The sequence below is a fragment of the Lontra canadensis genome, unplaced genomic scaffold, assembly GCF_010015895.1.
Source record: "Lontra canadensis isolate GAN:19392208 unplaced genomic scaffold, GSC_riverotter_1.0 scaffold13, whole genome shotgun sequence".
NCBI lineage: Eukaryota > Metazoa > Chordata > Mammalia > Carnivora > Mustelidae > Lontra > Lontra canadensis.
In genome coordinates, this window is record NW_022631007.1 from 23,214,315 (window position 1) to 23,235,401 (window position 21,087).

Sequence of the window (21,087 nt, forward strand, 5' to 3'; positions counted from 1 at the left end):
ATAAACAATTATGATTCCCTCTGAGGAGAGGAACTGGTTGGATTTCGGGATGAGGGCTGCACTATAGAAAGAAATGTAAATACTAACCTCATGCTAGCATAGTAGCCGTCATCCCCGACAGCATTATAAAGATAATGGGGCTAAGAGGAGGAGAACTAGATTTTATTCCAGAAAAAACCATTCATAACATCTGTGGCATATCATTTAACTTTTCTGGAACTGCATTTCTCTACCTTTAAAATAAAGCAACTGGTGGATGAGGGGATGCGTTAGATGACTGAAATTAATATTATACTATATATTAACTCACTGGAATTTAAATAAAAACTTAAAAAATAAAGCAACTAGTTTGAAAAAAAGTACCTGATATCACTCTATAATCTACTATTTATTTTTACAGAGATAAGCCTCTTATTTTCTTTGAGAATGACCTTTTGTAGGTATGATAGTCGTCAAGACTGACTCAGGCTTCTTACTTGCTCTAGCTGTCTATTAAAGGTATTAATTGTCTTTTTAACAGTGGTCCTCATTCTCTTTATTTCTTCACCTTGTGTCTAACTGAATTGACCACCCAAACCAGAATCATGCTTCTTTAGCCTTATTAATCTGTAATAATCACTTCCCAAATAGCTTTGATAGTTTTTTTCATTATGCAAGGTTTTCCTTATAAGTAAAACAATTTAACTTTTTTTCCTGATGTAAAAATGCAAAGCATTACTAAAAGCTTCTTTGAAAGATCTTATCTCTATTCCATTTCTGTTTTCCTGAACATTTTCATGGCACTAAGCAATAATTTTAAACAACATTTTGTAATGGTTTCCAGATATAGATGGTAAACTTTATAGTCCTCTGTGTTATTAAATTATACCAATTACTGTGATTACCTGATATGCCTGCAGATTCACAGAAGAATTGATAGATGAAGGGTGGGCATTTCACTGTTACACAGATGTGAAGATATTGCTATCTTAGATTATTACTGGCTTGAATTTCTCAGTGCTGCTCATCATTTGGGCTAAAACTTTTAATTTCAAAGCCAATCAGAAATAGTTGCTTTAGAAATGCTAGCTATTCCTAATAAATGTGAGAACACAGATGTGTTTCATGAGAGATTTCTAAGTTACTGATTGTTGGAAGAATTCTGTGTGTGGTACGTGTGTGTATGTGTGTTATGTATCTTTGTGTTCTTTAGCATCTTTTAACTATGAACATCGGTCAGCTCAGTAAACCAGAAGAAAATTTGTGGTAGTTTTAGAGGGAGAGAGAGTGAGAAGGAGGAATGAAATTTCCCAGTTTTCCCTCATAACTTGGGATGTATGTAACACAAAAAGGTATTGTGGAAAATTGCAAAAAAAGTTACTTTTAATTGATATGTTAAAAAATATATTTATATATATATTCTGGAGAGAGAGAATGCACTAGCTGGGGAAGGGGCAGAGGGAAAGGGGGAGAGAGAATCTTAAGCAGGCTCCACACTTAGTGTGGAGCCTGAGGTAGGGCTTGATTTCGGGACCTGAGATCATAACCTGAGCTGAAATCAAGAGTTGGACATTTAACTGATTCAGCCCTGAGGGTGCCTCCCAAATACAGTGCTTTTATGGTATGAAACGATGGGGGGATTCTGAAGTGAGAAAAAGCAAATTACAAGGCATTCTTTAAAGCTGTGAATATCTTGTTTCTGTTGACAGTTTGTGATTATAATCTCTCTGGATCACCTCCTTTTACCATTTTTTGAGTAATCTGGTTTTTGGACAGTGATTTGGGTGCAGTGAGTTTGTCCTGCTCTATCACTTAGTCTGTTGAATCAAATGTCCATTTAATCTCCTTTTAAAGGTGGCATTCTTGGCAGTTAATTATAACCTTTAAGTATATGAATGACCCCTTGATTGTAAAGTAGAAAAAATGTAGACATTCAAGTTTGGAGGGGGCAGAGAAGCATGGTTGTGTTAAAGATACAAGTTTGACTGTGGGGTTTGCATAAATGCAGTTTAGAAACTATGACTCATCCAATTACTAATAGACTGGAAATGACAGTTACATAGTCTCTGTGGAATTTCGTTACCTGATCTTAAAAATGAGGGTAATAGTAATAATAGCTACTACTAATAAAACCCAGGTCTCTAATGGGCATGAGGTTCCCTTTTAAGTGCTTTTCATAGATTAGCTCATTTTATTCTCACAATAGTAAGAGCTAGATAGTTATTTTCACCCACCTAATAATTACAAGTATTTTAATAGGTTGTCATGGGGGTTGAGGTGACAATGCAGGTAATGTATCAATTACTGTGCTTGGCATTTAGCAAGCGCTCAACAAATGCTAGCTATTACTAATGTACCTCCCCTTCCAGGGTCCTTTGCTGGCATTTAGCATGACAGGTGCCTAGTAAATCTGGCCTGCTTAACCGATTTCTGAAATAAAACGATCAGACCTGGAAGAGTTATTGTAAAGAGTAACTGCAAAATCAGATCCCAGGAGACAATAAATAAATAGAAGTCAAAGATAGGATTGAAGTCAAGCAAAACAGAACCACAGTTAAACTGTATTATCAAAGCATTTAGAAATTTTATTTAAGAGAAAAGAGAAGGTAAATGTGTGAAGGCAAAGATACACACTGATGAATATTATAACTTTGTAGAAATTGTACACAATGCTTAACACGGAAATGCCTCTTTGCAGAAAGTGCATCTACCTTGAAAAAGGGTGGTGGTAAGCTTCTATTTGCTTTAACTTTATTTGGAAGATTCCCATGTCACTGCTAATTTTTGTTAGGTGTTCTTGTTTAAGTTGAACAGTCATCCTCCATTTTCTCTTTGGTTTTTTGATCAGCTTTGACTGGCTTTTTTTCTTGAGAATGATCCTAAGAGAACTGGAAAGATAAGAGCTTTTTTTGTGTGTGAAAAATAGTAAAAATTTTAAAACATGTTGCCATCCTAGCCTTAGTCCCTGAATGAAAAAGATGTGACATATTATTAGTTTTTTGTGCTTTAGAGAGAGATTTCATATTCAATATGTGATATCTACTTGTTTTTCTTTCTTTTTTTTTAAATAAATGCTTAACTGGAGGTTTTCTATTTTTTATTTAGAAGAACACATAATTTGAAATAACAAATTATAATTGATATCTCATTTAGAAATATTTGAAGTCTGATTCTCTTTTCTTATCATATGAGGAAAATGTGGTGTTTTAAACACCAATGGTTTGTAATTTCCTCCATAATAATTTGAACAAATGGTAATTACACATAAATTAATAAACTGTTGGTGGGAATCTAATGATGTGTCATGCTGTTTTTGATTTATTTGTGAATCATTTGCAGATGGTTGAAATGTTCCAGAGCTAATTGTTAAATGTAACCTACAAGTTCCTCAACTCCAAAAACATGTTCAGTAAAATAGAATAGTTACTTTAAAAAAGTGACAAAGGACTAACTTACGTTATGTTTTGTGAGACTTAATCATATAAAAGTGGTTTTATAGGATATTAAATAATGCATGTGTTTTATAAGTTCTTTTCATAGTACAAATAATGAAATTACTAAAATAATTTTTTATTACTTTTTTCTACTGTGATTCAAACAGTTTTCTAGTACTGCCTGGAAATAATGTGAGTCCTCAGCTGGCATTTGCTCAGTATTCCTTTTTCCTCCCGTCATGAAGTTTTGTGTGCCACCTGAATAATATTTTAAGAGTTACTAAAAAGAAACCTTTATTATAAGCTTCAACAATCTTGTAAAGAATTTCTGCATAAGAAATACTTAAAATCCAGGGATGACTCCTGTGATGTGTGGGAACCATGCACGAGGTTAACAGTTTTCAATCAAGTTTGCATTAAGTCACAGACAGACGATTGATTTTCTTATACTGTTACATCTGTCCACCAAAATATTACACCACCTGTATTTTATAGTGTGAGAGACTACTGATAATTAACCTTGTAAGCTTGCTTTGTGATCAGTTTTCATTTTATTTAACAAGTGCTTTGGATGTTAGTGACTTACAAAAAATATTCTCCATCATTATAAAACCAAGATATGGGAAGTTTAGCAAAGATTGATTTTGTAGTGTGGTTTTAACTAACTCTAAATCAAAGATACATACTGTTTCCTCTCATAGGACCAGACTAATGCCCACCAGCTGTGTGCGTGCATGTGTGTGTGTGTGTGTGTGTGTGTGTGTGTGTTTTTCCCCAAGGGCTTCTACTGAAAGTTGAGTTTTTGTTTTTATGGGTTCCCTGGAGTTTTTAAGAGTGGCCTTCATCATTTTGTGTTTGGGCACCACTCAAGCTAGAAAAAAAGTTACTGATCTTATTTTTTGATAATTCAAATTTATTCTTGACTTTTAGTTGCTTTTTATTTTTTATTTTTTTAAAGATTATTTTAAATTTATTTGACAGACAGAGATCACAAGTAGGCAGAGAGGCAGGCAGAGATAGAGAGGAGGAAGCAGGCTCCCTGCTGAGCGATGATGCGGGGCTCAATCCCAGGACCCTAGGATCATGACCTGAGCTGAAGGCAGAGGCTTTAACCCATTGAGCCACCCAGGCTCCCCTTTTAGTTGCTTTTTAACTATAGAGTTTATTTTGACCTTTATTGGACCAATTTAAATTCTTGTCCAACTTCTTTAAACTTAATTACCTCAAACCTTATTTTCAGTATAACTATCTTAATCAGGTTTAACTCAGTAATTTTAGTTTTTCACCAGCCTTAAAAATTTTCATGGACCCTAGCACCTTGTCACTTTTCTCTATAATAGCACACCTAAAACTCACACATTTAGTCACTTTTAACCGATGTTATTTTCTGTCCATCTTTTTATTCATATATATATTTATTGTATGTACATATTATATATGTATTTACTTGCCATGAAAAAATTATGTGATTTTAATCAAAATGTATTATATGCATCTGTATTTCATTGTAATTCCATAAATCTTATACACTTTTAATTAGCCAAAGGGCTGTATCTCACAGTATGTTGGTATAGACAATTGTGGGCCAATAAATTATCACATTTTAATACAGAAGTACCCTTGATTGGTGCACGAAATGATTCCTTCTTAAGCAGTCAGTGTACATAATCAATTAAGAAATCTGGCCAGTGGTTTTTGGATCCATTTATTTTAAGACAACCTGTAAATGCAAGATTGAGTGCTTCCAAAATTTCATTAAAGGGCACATACTTACACATGAGTTTTCAGCAATGGGCTCATGTTCACTGCATGCAATTACTGAGTGCTTTTGCAGTTCTAAAACCCTGGGGATCCCCTAGGCAAAATCCCCTTTTCTGTGCATCTGCTCTTCTTGCTTCCTGTCAAGTTTCTGTCTTACTGAAGTCTCATATTATTAAAAAGATGGTTTTCTCTTTACCACTTCTGAGGATTATTTTCTTATTCAGAGTTAAACAACATCTGCAAAATAGAGCTACATATTTTCATAAGTGTTCCATAAACAAATATAATTATCATCTTTCTGTATTAACATTATTAACTTACATTTGAGTACGTTACTACATATTGGTATTTTGTGGAAATTTTACTTTTTCTTCTCTGTTTTTCAGCAATTGTGTTCATAGCATGTTATTCGTGGCTGTATTTTCTAGGAAATTATGCACCTCATTTGTTCATTGTGCAGGGGCTTGAAGGACAGTGAGTTTCTTTATTTCTAGAACTGCGATCTGATGCTATGCTTGGCTGATTGCCATCAAGCAAGTCATCCAGAGGACTTAAGAATTCTGTCACACACCATATATTTTATTTTTCAGGGGAAAAAATTCACATTGCCCTCCAATTTCTAACTTTCTCACATGTTACTTTCTCAATCCAGTTTCATGCTTTCTATTTATTAGGTATTTTATGAATTCTTACTGTTTTGTTCTTAGGCATCTATAGCTCTCCCTCTTTAAGGCCACATGAGCTTGTTGGAATGGCCCAATGCCAACACCAGTGAGAAGGAAGCAAGGATAGAAAAGGAAAGGAGCTAGTACCCCAGAACTGATGCTGTGTCGTGGTTGGCCTGTTTCTCCTGCTTCACTGACCTTGGCTATTAGTGCTGTTAAAGCTGAGTAGGACCGAACTTTCCTTTTTTCTTACAGCAAGTCTCAAGAGTGAGATCTGGTCCCTGGTATTTATTCTCTGACCCTTGGCTCTGCTTTCCTTTGAAATGGAACTAGTCAAGGAGTTGTCCTGCATATGGATGCTTATGAAGCAGTCAGTGGAAGTACATGTATTTTTGCCTATTCCTATAGGTTAATGAAACTTTTCTTCTATCTTCCTGAGTTGTGGACTTACATCTACATCTGTCAGTCTTTTGTAGATTATGAAATCCAAAAAGGCAGTCCAACACAGTTCTTTTTGTGCTGTACTTAGCAAAATGTCCTCCACAATTAAGTCCTTACTACATGCATTTAATTAGACTGCACATGTACAGATAGGTCTCTTGAGCCTTCCAAAGTAGTAGATGCTACTTTGGAAAATGATGCAGGCTGAAAAGGATTTAGGTCACTCCAATTTTTATCTGGCTTTCCCCGTAGGATAGTTGAAAATGCCTTTCTACTCTGCTATATTAATGTCTTCCTTGTGATTTTTTTCCTTTTCCAGTTCTGTGGTCAGCAAGTCAAAGATTATAGGATTCCTTGTCAAACGCAATGGGTGTTTGAAATGGTGGTGTCTTTTCGATTTTCATTACAGTGGCCTGAGAGTTCTGCCACCTTGGTCAATTATAAGAATTTGTCTTTAACTCCTTTCTTTTGCAAGGGACAGAAGTCACAGAGTTTAAGATTGAGAGGGATCTCGAGGAGTGATCCTGTCACCCCACCCACCCTCAGTCAAGTTTGTACCTAGTCTGAACCCAGGCTCCCCCGCATCATGTAGTCCTTTGCACACTGTACGTTGCCAATTGAGGGATCTCTCTAATTCTGAACATGTCATTCCTCAGTGTAAAAACCTTTGAAAGCACCGCGGGGTAAATCTCATATTCTTTAGTGTATCATTCAAGATCATTCATAGAAACCTATCCCAATGACCTTCGTAGCTTCACATTTCCTCTCTTAACCCTTCCAGAACTATTCAGGACTCTCTGGATTACTTCTCCGTTACCTGGACAGGTCAGAGCTGTCCAGGGCAGTTTTCTTTGTGCACACTGCTTTTCAGCCTTGAATTACTTACTTCCACACAGCACAAATCAATTCAAATGATATGTCTTTTTTTAAGGAATTTTCCCGTCTTTTTTTTTTTTTTAAGATTTTATTTATTTATTTGACAGAGATCGAAAGTAGGCAGAGAGGCAGGCAGAGAGAGAGAGAGAGAGGAGAGAGGGAAGCAGGCTCTCCGCTGAGCAGGTAGCCCGATGCGGGGCTCGATCCCAGGACCCTGAGATTATGACATGAGCCGAAGGCAGAGGCTTTAACCCACTGAGCCACCCAGGCGCCCCTTCCCAAGTCTTTAAGCCAGAATCATTGTATTATTTATTTCTGTTCCCACAGCACTTTGTTCCTATTGCTGTTGCTAACTTACACCATGTTATTGTAGTTAATTGTGTCCCCATCTGTCTCCCATTTTAAATTATATGCTTTCTCACATTGGAGGCATCATAGTTCTCATTGTTCCCCTGAGGCCCACCAAAGTCCATAACATTGCTAGTCATTCAATAAATGTCTTGAGAAATTGTTAAATATTGATTCAGTGGAGAAAGGGTTATGAATTTAACGATGCTTTATTGAATGAGTCTTTGTGACATTCCTGGTATCTTTTTCTGGAATATGATGGGGATATAAAAATATTAGTGTAATGTATTCCAAAGTAATCATCACAAATTTATCAAAATCATGGATTCAAGGGGCTGTTCAAAAACCTTAATTTCAGCAACTAGCCAGTGCTTGAATCTGTCGTATGGACATTTAACTTTTACTTGAACTTCTTAGGCCCTTTCTTTGGGCAGCCCATTCTGTTTCGGCATTCCTCATAGTAAGAGAGCTTTTCCTTGGCTAAGCTCAAACATGATTCCTTATAACTTTTCCCATTGTTCTCACTGGTCTTGCTTTGTTCTCACTTGGTTCTGCTTTTGGGGAGAACAGAAAACAAATTTACACCGCTTACCACATTGTCAGTTCTTTATATAGGAACAGCACTCACGGTTCTGCTATATAGTCTATTTTATAAGCTGAAGGGCCCCCCCATACATTATACACGTGTGTGTGTGTGTGTGTGTGTGTGTGTGTGTGTGTATGTGTGGCCAGAAAAACCATTAGAAATAATTTTAATTGGAAATAAGATAAGTTGCATAGGTAGAGGTAGAGACAGAGACCAAAAAATAGATTACCATACAAACAATTCACATTCTGGTCAATATATGTTTATATATATAATTTCAGATAAATAAAGGACATTAGATTAATTCATTATACTTCCAGATTTTAGATTCTAGGATGATCGCATTTTTTTCTGGTTATCTTACTGCTATGCAAGAAATTATCTCAAAAGTTACTGGCTTCAAACAGCAATTTATTTATAATCTCTCATAGTTGTATGGGTTGACTGGGCTCAGCTGGGAGATCCCCACTTAGGGTCTCTCATGTAGTTGCCACCAGGTGGTAGCTGGGGGTGGAGTCCCGAAAGGCTGATGAACTGGATGTCATCATATGTCTTCTTTAGTCATGTCTGATGCTTGAATGCTCCCCAACATGGGGGAGTTGAGGGCTCCAAGAGGCAGGAAACAGAAGACACTAGGCCAGTGAAGGGCTACTCATGGAAATGGTACAGTATTGCTTCTACCATATCCTCTTTGTCAGAGGAGTCTTGAGGTCTGCTCTGATTCTAGGAAATAAAGGAATAGCTTCCTCTCATGATGCGTGGGATGTCTGGGTCACATAGCAGAAGAGCATGCTGGATGGGAGCTGTTGTGACCATCTTTGGAAAATACAAACTGCCACACCATGTGTTTGAATGGTGTAGTGGAGTAATGGGTGCATTTTTGATAAATACTAACTTATTCTCAAAAAAGTTAATACAAATGTAGTATGTTTAAACAATAGCATAAAAACATGAAGAAAACAAATATTGACCATAAAACATACAATATAAAACTAACAATCTCTACCTACAGTTTATCATATATTCACACCATATTTCTAATTGGATTTCATGATTTGAAAGATGTCTTTCCTGAATTTAGACTTGAAGATGTTTAGGATGCTTGCATGGCTCAGTTGGTTAAATGAATACCTACGGCTCAGGTGGTGATCCCCGGGTCCTGGGATAGAGTCTTGCATCAGGCTCCCTGCTCTGCACGAAACCTGCTTCTCTCTTTCTCTCTCTCTCCCCCTCTGTCTCATGAATTAATAAATAAAATCTTAAAAGATGTTTAAAAGAGTTTTTGCCTTAAAAAGTAGTATCTAGGGGCGCCTGGGTGGCTCAGTGGGTTAAGCCTCTGCCTTCGGCTCAGGTCATGATCTCAGGGTCCTGGGATCAAGTCCCATATTGGACTCTCTGCTTGGCAGGGAGCCTGCTTCCTCCTCTCTCTCTGCCTGCCTCTCTGCCTACTTATGATCTCTCTCTGTCAAATAAATGAATAAAATATTTTAAAAAATTAGTAAGTAATTTTTAGTTTCTGGAAATTCATTTTTAATGCAGAATATAATCCCTTCTACTTTTATAGATTTTTAAAAAAATTTTATTTGAGAGGGAGAGAGAGCATGAGTGGGGCTGGGAGGGGCAGAAAGAGAGGGAGAAGCAGGCTCCCCACTGAGCAGGGAGCACATCTTGGGGCTTGATCCCAGAACCCTGGGATGGTGAAATCTGATTAAGCAGATGCTTAACTGACTGAGCCACCTAAGCTCCTCTCTTCTGCTACTTTTACTGCTATTTCATTTTTTGGATTTTAATTGTAAAAGCCTTCATACAATCAAGATAAAATACTAAATATTTCCTTTTATGAAATATAAATTTCACTATTTGAGTCATCTTAGTGTATCCTAATTTCCTAAATGTTAATTCTTTCCATTTTTCTTTTCTGAACTCCTTTAAATTTTTCTTCATTTTAAGTATGATTTGGTATATGACCCCTAAAATTTGATAATATATATGCTGATTAAATAATCATTAAATCCATCACAGAGAAACATTTTCTTTATTCTTACCTGCAAATTTTATTTTAAGATTTTATTTATTTATTTGACAGAGAGAGAGAGATCACCAGGAGGCAGAGAGTCAGGCAGAGAGAGAGGGGGAAGCAGGCTCCCTGCTGAACAGAGACCCGATGCAGGGCTCGATCCTAGGACCCTGGGATCATGACCCGAGCCAAAGGCAGAGGCTTAACCCACTGAACCACCCAGGTGCCCCTCTTACCTGCAAATTCTTAAATAATATGTATCACTTAGAAATTGTGTTCAGTGTATACCCAGAGTAGCATAGAGAAATTAGTGATTTATTTTTCCCTCACAGAATATGAAGTCTTGATATTGGTAGCCCAAGTGTGACAAGAGGGTTCTATCATGTCTTGATATTGGTAGCCCAAGTGTGACAAGAGGGTTCTATCATGTCACCAAAGGGCTTGGATCCTTGTAGCCATCAAAACAGGTGCCAGAATTCTAAGTATTATATCTACATTTCAGATAGGCAAAGGCCAAAGAGCGTAAAAGTGCACATAGCTGGGGAGCCTGGGTGGATCAGTCTGTTAAATGTCCAGCTCTTGATTTTGTCTCAGGTCATCAAATTCCACTTCAGGCTCTGTGCTCAGCAGGAGTCTGCTTGAGATCTCTCTCTCCCTCTGCTCCCCCTCCAGCCCCCAGTCTCTCTCTAAATAAATCTTGGGAAAAAAAAAAAGTCCACATAGCAACGGAGGAAGGAGAGCATAGATATTGGGAAGGGAACTGTCAGGTCTAGCCACATCACATTAAAAAAAAAAATCACATTTTGTTAGGTTTTTTTTTTGACAATTTCATCTTATAATGCCCCAATTTTGTCTATGCTAGTCTCCAGCTCTTTTAATGCTAGTTTTGTCTGATTTATAGCTGTGCATTTGGTTCTTACATATATACTTTGTTGCTTTTCTTTCCACTGAGCTTTTATAAACTAGTATTCTTCTTTCTTTTTGGATTATAACATGATACATATTTTTGCAGAAGATTTGTAAAATTAAGAAAAGAATAAAAAAGAATGAATACTTCTTACATTTTTATATCATTCACAGATAACTGTTAACATTTTCTGTATAGTCCTTCAATCTTCCTGAATTTTATATACATATATGTAAATATAAATATATATTTGTGATACAATTGCTACCTTATCCATATTACTTTAGAAAAGTACATTGTTTTAAATATATTTAAGATTTCTGTTTATAAATAAGTACTATTTGAGACATGAGTTTTGTGACTGCATAGAATTCTATTAGCTGCACAAATCACAACTTACGTATTTGATTTCTAATTGTTAGACACTCCAGGTACTTTTAAGGATTTACGTAGTGAAATTCTCTTAACATCCGTCTTTGCCTGTATCTTTAATTAGTTTAGAATAACTTTATGCAGGTGAAATGGGTCAAAAGAGGAATATATAAAGGAAAAGGTAAAATTTCTGCAGACTAGAAAATAATGAAGTGAAGGTCTAAACTATGGCATGCTTTAGTGCATGTTTGTGGAGAGTGGGGTGGAGTGAGCTAAGCAAACCTGTTACAGTTTCATCTCAGGATAAAGGAGCCAACATTTTCTCATCTCCAGGTAGACAGAAGCAGTTGAGGAAGAGGTAGGTATTTAAAGCTCTTCGCATGGAGAGGCTGATAAATATTTGGAAAAGGCACTTTCCCAGTTCCTTCAATATTCAACAACAACAACAACAACAACAACAACAGCAAAATGAAAAAAAAAAAAAAAAAAGAAAAAGAAGGGAATAAAAGAATTGACTGAGAGCCTACTTGCCTTGCCTTGGGAAATGGATCTTGACTTCTCCCAAGCTGAGGAAGTAAAGAAGAGGGATACATAAACAGTTTTCAGTTAGAGAATGCCACAGTGTAAATGCTGTCTATAATGTAGAACACACTGTCGAAAATCAAAGGTCAGAGGTGTCCAGGAGCTTGATCAAAGCAGTACCTATGCATTTAGCCATAGAGTACAGACTGGACACGCAATTACGCACTCATATAAGTTGTCCAATGGTCTTCAGAAGAATTATGTTTAAGTAATGTACAGTATTCAGAAGTTTCTGCTTTGTCATGCTTTTCATGATTGAAATTATCATAGGATTTTTATCAAGTCATATTTACAATAGAAATGGTGCAAGGGAGTTAGTTTAGGGTTTTTGAAGGCCACATGAAAATATTGGGGGCAGGGAATGAGCAAGAGAGGGAGAGGGAGAAAGAGATGGGGAGCGAGGGAGAGGGAGAGGACCAGAACATACTAGTGATGACTTTAGAAGTTATAGATTAATCAGCTTGCTTTGGTATCTAGGAAAATAGAGGAATCAATAAAAAGATAGTTGATTTCATACACCTCAGAAGAGCAAAACAAATGGGAGTAAAAACAACATGATTTTGAGAGAAGTAAATCATTTCGACTTAATCTAATTTTATTCACTGACACAGTGACAAGATTTAAATAGGAGTGGAAATAAGAGTTTGTATATCTTCACGTTAGAGAAGTTTTGTTTTTGTCTTACATGATGTGTGAAGGGAGTTACAACTTGTGATTATCCCTGGTTCAGTGCCTTGTCAGGGCAGACCAGCGAAGACTTCAGAGGGTTGAGTGGGTGCTCATAGTGAATGAAATTTGTATTAATCTCCAGAATCAAAGAATACAAAATACGGAATCTCCAGACTAGAAAGTTGCTAAATCTATAGGGGCTCTGCAGGAATTCAGAGTGAGTATAGGAAGAAAGGAGGCTGAAGGAGGTAGAAAGTCATTGAGAACCATCAATTAGAATGACGTTTAAGGGCGCCAGGGTGTCTCAGTCCTTAAACGTCTGCCTTCAGCTCAGGTCATGATGCCGGGGTCCTGGGATTGAGTTCTGCATCAGACTCCCTGCTTGGCGGGAAGCATGCTTCTCCCTCTCCCACTCTCGCTCCCTCTCTGTCTCTGTGTTAAATCAATAAATAAAATCTTAAAAAAAAAAATGAAAGAAAATGACACTTAAAAAAAGGGTAATATCTGTGTAATAAGATGTAAATGGTAATGACTAATGTAAATACAATGGTAACATGCAGGCATTGGAACACATTGTTGCCATAATTAGAAATGAGACCTGGGATCGCTGCCTGGATTATTCAGAAGAATCTGTAGTGTTTCCTGCCTTCCCCTGCACTACTAGTCATGTAACAATCCTGTTGCATGTCCCAGTTACAGGACAGTAACACATGTTCATCTAGTTATTTTCCTTCCTTAGGTCCTATAAAGTACTTGACTATTGCTTTGTAAGAGAATAAGGAATTGTGTTAATTCCTCCAAAAATAAATAATTATTTTACTAAAATTGCTCTGTTTCCATTCTTTTCCATACAGATAGTTTTTTATTTCAAGTCAGATATTTGGGTAACTTCTTTTGAAAACATCTTAAAAGGTAGTTCAACTCAATGTGTGTAATACCCAGATTGCATAGAAATCAAGTCAAGACATGACAATATGAAGAACTAGGGCCAAATCAAATTTCAAACAGGCAACAAATATTATGTCATGACCCCCACTGGCTGCAATGATTATAAAGTATAACCTCACTGTGGGGTTCAGATATGAAAATTGTGCATATCAGTATTAATAAAATATGCCAAATACTATTAATATGATTAAAATTACTATATTAATGGATGTCATATGATCTGACTTACTATTTAACATATTAATATAGTAAAACATCAAGTCTTAACAGCACCATGCTCTTTGATTTAACAATCCCCCTTCTGGGTATTTTATCCTAAGGAAACATGCTGTAGCAGAAGATATATACAAAAGGATACCATAGTGTGTTTGTTCTTTTTTTTTTTTTTTTTGGTAATAGATACTTGATAACTTATGTATGAAAAAATACAAAATAAGTAATGGCATGTATGGGGTATCAGTGAGTAAAATTGTTTCATATCATAATGATAAAAAAATGGTATTGCTACAGAAAGAAATTCACAAGTAAAAAGGTATTAATTATAAAATAGTTTATATGGTATAATTCTTTAAAGAATAGTCTGGAAATAAAGACAGAAAAGTTATACATGAAATATATTACTTTAGGAATTAAGGATGATCTTATTTTTGAATTTTTTCTAAATTCATAAAAAAGAACTTGATAAATTTTTATTTAGCAAAACAGTTATATAAGGGGAAAAAAAACACTTATACTGATAACCTTTAAGACTATTTGATAATCTTCTTTTTATTTTTTTCCCTTTAACTGCTGATACCTTTTTTTTATGAATAAAATGTCATTATTTAATTTTACATTTACTTTATATAATATTGTCTGTACTGTTTATTTAAAAATCCAAAACTCAGGGCGCCTGGGTGGCTCAGTGGGTTAAAGCCTCTGTCTTTGGCTCAGGTCATGGTCTCAGGGTCGTGGGATGGAGCCCCGCATTGGACTCTCTGCTCAGCTGGGAGCATGCTTCTCCTCTTTCCCCGCCTGCCTCTCTGACTACTTGTGATCTCTGTCTATCAAATAAATAAATAAAATCTTTAAAAAAAAAAAATCCAAAACTAGATTCCACATTTACTTGCATTCTCCAGTAATTTATATATTTAATATGCATATGTAAATACAGAAATTGTAAACAATATTTTAATTTAAATACAGGCATATTTAATATATAATTATATATAGATATAAAATATGTAAAATACAGGAGGATGTGTATATAGCGATACGTAAATGGATTTTTGTTATTTTAGTTGTCCAAACAACTTGCTTATTTTTTAACTTCCTAGTTTTTTTCTTGATTTAAAAATGTCATTGATTTATCTGTTTGCCTATTTTTTGTGATCCCAAAATATCATAGTGACTGTAGACCATTTACTTACTTCTGTATTTTTCCTGTAATTTAGAATTTTTTTAGAGATTTTATTTTATTTATTTGAGAGAGAGAGCAAGAGAGAAAGTCTGAGCAGTGGGGGAGGGGCAGAGGGGGAGGGAGAAGCTGACTTCCTGCTGAGCAGGGAGCCTGATGTGAGGTTTGATCCCAGGACCCTGGGCAAAGGCGGATGCTTAACCAACTGACTGAGCCACGTAGGCCCCCGCTCTAATTTTAAATTTTGATGCAGTTTCAAACGTACAGAAAAGTTGGAATTATTGTACTTAAGAATCCTAGATACTCTGTCCAGATTCATTAGTTATTTACATTTTGCTCCTTTATTATTTGTGCTTACTCTCCATATATTTACATGTTTATATACATGTGCATCATTATGTAGTTATATAATCATGATTTTTTTATGTAGATATATATACACATATTTGTATTTTCCCCTGATTCATTTGAGAATAAGTTACAGGCATCATGCTTCTTTATTTAAGTATTTTAGTATGTATTTCCTAAGAATAAGGACATTGTCTTATATAACTACAGAATTATAAAAATTGAGAAATTATTATCAACAAAATACTGTTATGTGACAGTGCATCTAGGATCACATGTGCCTTTGGTTGTCATGCCCTTTAAACTTCCTTTAATCTGGAACATTTTCTCAGTCCTTCAAGACTGAATTTGAAGATATTTTTAGACTTTCCTCAGTTTGGGTTTGTCTGATATTTCCAAATGATTGATTCAGGTTATGCCTTTGGGCAGACGTGTATACCACGGGAGTGATGGGTCCTTCTCTAGTGCACATGAGGCCCTTCATGGAGTGGAGGCAGGTGTTGTGTATTTGCTCCATTATTGATGACATTGTCTTTGATCATTTAGATAAGGTGGTCTCCGCCAAGTGTCACCCTTGAAAGTTTGTATTTCCCCCACTGTAATTAATAAGTGATTTGAGAGAGGATGCCTTAAGACTATGGAAATATCTTGCTCTTCATCCCACTCCCACCCATGAGTAAGTGTGGATCGACAGTGTTTTGTTGAGTGAATCGGTTAACTATAATGTTTGCTTAATGGTGATTTCCTAACTTCCTCAACACGCCTACATTTTTTGGTGGCATTCCAAGCAGAGAAGAGGTCGTCCTTCTTTCTTATATACTTTATTCATTCTTTATTTATATTTACTGTAATGAATCTTAATTCTTTATGATAATTATTTATTTTGATTTTCCAGTTGTCCTAGATAGGACTGGTAAGAACTTCTTGAAGCTGAGTCCTGTGTCCTTTTGACATATCCCATCATTTTTAAATGCCTTCCTTGCCCCCAACCCAAAATATCATTACCTTGAATTTTATATACTCCCGTGGATTCCCTGTGTGCATGTTTTAAAATGCCTGGATAGTTTTTTCACATTTTCATTGTTTCAGTAACTTTGTAAAAATGCCCGGGTAGTTTTTTCACTTTTTGAAAGTATTGTCTTACTTTTAGACCTTTGCTTTCCTCTTTTCCTCACAGTTTCTCTGTGTTCCTTAGATCTCTGTAATACATATGGTGGGAGCATGTAAGGTAGCTCAGTTAGAAGTCAGTGTTTAATTTTCTGTTCACAGATAATTTGACATTTTTATTATCCTCCAACTTCCAGTTATACTGTAGACCTAGGATTTGTATGTTTGTTTATGTTTTTGTTGGCTGTATATTTTTTGCAGTATGTGGGAAGAATTTCAGTTTAGGGTGGCTAGTTTTACCACAACTACCCAGAATTCCAGGTCTATGTATTTTTTTTTTTTAAAGATTTTCTTTATTTATTTGACAGACTGCGAGAAAGGGAACACAAACAAAGGGAGTGGGAGAGGGAGAAGCAGGCTCCCTGCTGAGCAGGGAACTCAATGAGGGGCTGGATCCCAGGACCCTGGGATCATGACCTGAGCTGAAGGCAGATGCTTGACGACTGAACCACCCAGGTGCCCCCAGGTCTCTGTATTTTAAGCATTATACAAAACATTTCAACATTTCAAGTTATTTGCAATATGCCATGATGCAACCAGAATTTATGGATTGCTGATCTTTACCTTCAGTGGTCTATGTTCTCTTAATCTGGTTTAATTTAGTAAAATTGAAAGTTTCTTTCTCTATTTTTACAATTATCTTATCAAGTAGTATACCTGTTAGTCTAGAAAGTATGTGTTCATGGTAAATGTAAAATCATTATTCTAGATCATTAAGTACCTTGATTTGTACTAATCAGTTGGGTTTATAAATTTCTCTCTTAGCTTTAAAAATGATCAAATATGGGGGCAATTGGGTGGCTCAGTTAATTGTCTGTCTTCAGTTCAGATCATAATCCCAGGGTCCTGGAATCAAGCCCCTCACTGGGCTTGAGTCTGCTTCTCCCTTTCTGTCTGCCCATCTCCTGGGTCATTGCTCTCTCTTGCTCTCTCTCTCAGGGAAACAAAACCTTTAAAAAAATAAAAATTATCAAATATGTATTTAAAAAATGGAAATTCAAACCTGTGGAATTTTAAAACATAATATACATTAAAACAAGATAATAATATCTGATTATAAGAATCCCGATAAATGTGGTTATAAACAATGGCTTTATCAAATGAAGCAAGCTTTTTTCCCATAACTAAGGAAAGTTCCTCCTCTCCAGTTTCACAGCAAAGAGATCTGATTGTAGTTAGCACGTAGGGATCAGGAACAAAACACTCAGGGCTTGCAAATGTCGGAGTAGAAGGCAGCTTGCAAAAGTAGGCAATAGGTTAAGTGTCCAAAGCATGCCACATCCAGGAAGGGCAAGCGTTTCTCTGTTCTCTGGAGGCTGTGAGCCCAGCCTTACAAAATCTTTGCTCTTTCAAAGAAGGTAGAAAAGAGAATTCTTATGGGAAATCGCCTGCTTTAAAAAAAAATTCTTAAATGGTTTTAAAACCATGGTGTGGGATAAACAGAAATATGTCAGTAAACCAGATTTGGTTATTATATCCCAGTTTGTACCCTTTACTGGGGATGCATTGTAGGGATTAGCAGGTGCTGTCATGAAAAGAATCTGTGTCAGGAAAAGCTCGTACGAAGCCTGGGATCACCTCTTATTAGCTGTGTCAAATTGGGCAAATCATGTGATTAGTATTAAGTTCTCTTGCCTATGAGGGTGACTATGCTAAGATCTGAAGAAAATACAGGATCGCTACTTGTTATAACTTTATAATTCTTCTAAAGTTCTAGGTAGACATGAGTTGGTATCCTTTTTTAAGCTCTAGGTATTAAACTTAGAACAATGAAATTTATAAAAATATGCAGTTCCTTAAAAATTTCTTAATTCACTTTCGACGTGTGATTATAAATTGCTAACCCTGTCTGGTTTCCTCTTCTGTGAGAGGCTCTATGTTGGGATTAGTCACTCATTCTTGTGCGAGGTAGGGGCCGGTGTCATCTTGTTGTCTCTCATATGCTAGAGGAAGATAAATGAGACTTTCAACTCAGAAGACCTGTTCTGCTTGTTGAACTTCTGATTTGATTACATTTGTTTTTGGTGAACACAAAAGTATACCTCCTGCATCAGTAAGGTGATATTTCTATTTAGCACTTGAAACACAATCTTTCTGGGCAGAGATTCTGCTTCTCCCTGAGAATGCATGTTCCACTAAAGATGCTGGCTACTTAAGAGGATTTTTATTCGTACTGTCCATAGTGTGTTCGATCTGTCTGAAATAACACATTGTACTGTAAAAGGTTATTTTGGTTCTCGTTAGGTGTGTTTTGTTTTGTTTTGAGCAGCTCTTTTATGGCACCCTATACCCAATAGAGCAAAGTCCGTTTAAGTTGAAATATTTTGAGCTTTGAAATTAATGTGCTCTTCCCAACACCTGTCCTCTAAAACAAATTAGTTAATAAAATCTGATTAACTTTCTCCTTATAAGTGACTTTCTGACAAAAAAGAAATGGAAGTTTGTGTATTTTTATAAGGTGTGTAAGTGGCATGCCTGCATTTTTCTCAGTGCATGGTTTTCAATTAGAATTGAAATGCAATTACAAAGTGAATTGGTGCAATTCTCTGGATAAATCAAGCAAAATTCTATTCTAACTCAGTGATCTTCATATATCAGACAAAAGTACATTTTAAAGCTTGAAATATTTTAATAACCATCTCAAATCTCCAGCCTAAATTTACTTATAAATATATCATATTCTTGAATTGCTTTTATGTTGTTCTGCCATGTTCTGGGTAAACTGTTTCTTGCATATATTTCTGAAGCCAGTGTGTAGACTTCTTACCTCATAAGAGTATCCTCCTTGATTAATGTATAGAATATTTGCATATAGTTGGGAATATTTCTGTTCACTAGCCGATTTTTTTTTTCTAGATGTGTAATCTATATTTTGCAAAACCTTATTTCAGTATGTTAACATATATGTTGTCTAAGTGTGTGTTGGCCTGGAATAGTTTTTCTGTGACCTTGGCAAATTGCTTTACTCTTTTGGATTTTTTTTTTTCTTTTCACAGATGCATTTTGTAGGAGTATTTCGAGGATGAATGTTTGCAAATCATTTTGAAATTGCCAAATGCCACATACAGTAAGTAATATGTATTTTTATTTTTCCACTCAATTGCAGTCATGCTGAATGAATTTGGCAGTCATAAAAGAACACATTTCTATTTATGGTTCTTGATATTTGTGAATATTGAGGCAAAATGTATATAAAAGATAAAAATTTGATGAGCTATTTCCTAGTCTGAATTAAGTTGTATAAATTCAAGATTTCTAAGGACAGATTTTACTATTGTTCTACTTATATAACTTGCACATAGTACTTCTCACTTATATTTGAGTGAGATTTTTTTCTCTGAATCATAAATTAAGAAGAGTACAGGAAACATTAGTGTTATTAGCCAGTGCTGATAGGGAGATTTAAAAAGGAGTATTGAATTAAGAATTAAGATTTGCGAAGTATTAAGACTTACTGTGAATCAGGGAATTTATATATGTTGCCTATAATTCTCCCACAGGTATTTTAAGATCATTATTTTTATCCCCATTTTATATATCAAAGAAACTGAGAGGAAGTTTTAACACCTTGCTCAATATCTATTCAAAGTAAAGAATCTGGGCTTTGAACACAAGACTTTTCAGATAATACTGCCTCTATCTATTAACATAGACAAAGTTAAATAACTTCCCTAAGAGGATGAATATTTAAAGAGTTTAAACATGTTCTGATACTTTCTTTGTATTTCTGTTTTGCTTAAGCATTATCCTGAAATACTGTATTTTGTGCTGGATTGTCTGTCATGTGATTTCTTTCATTTCAAATGGTGTTTTCTAATTCCTCACTTAGATCACTTTGAACTAGGATGGAAGAAGTGAAAATGTAGATTCTGGAAAAAAAAAGTTTCTAAATCACCTAAGTTTATATATTTTTTAAAGTGTTTAGAATTAGAGTTCTGAAGGTCTCCAAGAGTTTTCTTTCATTCATTAAAAAAATTAAATTATGTTATTATTTTAAGAGTTTGGAGGGACGACAGAATCAGAGTCCTGGCTTTGACATGCTCAGATTCTTTGTTTGATGAAATGAGATAATCAGGAGGACAGTTCTAAAGTAGAATGTATAAAAAAGATGGAAGCAATAATGGCATCATTGATGTTTTTATGTTGTCTCCCAATATGACTTAAAAAAGATGACCTAGTACATGTTTAGGAATTCAGACTCTGGATTCAGATCACCACCATTTGAATACTGATTTATCACTTAATAGCTTTGTGACTGAAAAAATTACTGAATGTCTCTTTAAAATGGATGTAAGATTGGGAACTACTTCATTTGTAGTGAGTTAATACATGTGAAGTATAGCACAATTCCAGGTACATAATAAATTGATATTTCAAGTATGTTTGTTAGTAAGCATCATAACTTCATAGTCATGTCACGTAAAGTATGCAACAAAAGGACTCAGTGAATAATGTTGATTGACCTGTTCCAAAAGAAACTGAAGTTCAGCCTTCTTTATGAATGTAGAGATCTTTACTAATTGGAACTTCTAGTGAAAAGACAAACCATTTAGGTAATCAGCATGTATATATACAGTTTATAAAATCAGCA

At 35.5% G+C, this 21,087-nt stretch overlaps 1 protein-coding gene across 1 annotated transcript in view; it reads left to right on the top strand.

Annotated features, from left to right (window-relative positions):
* Positions 1–21,087, top strand: part of GALNT13 (polypeptide N-acetylgalactosaminyltransferase 13) — a 539,666-nt gene that overhangs the window by 25,749 nt on the left and 492,830 nt on the right. Inside the window, exon 2 of the mRNA XM_032857833.1 lies at positions 19,493–19,563. The gene's annotated coding sequence lies outside the window, so the exon portion shown is untranslated. The remainder of the gene's footprint in view (positions 1–19,492; positions 19,564–21,087) is intronic.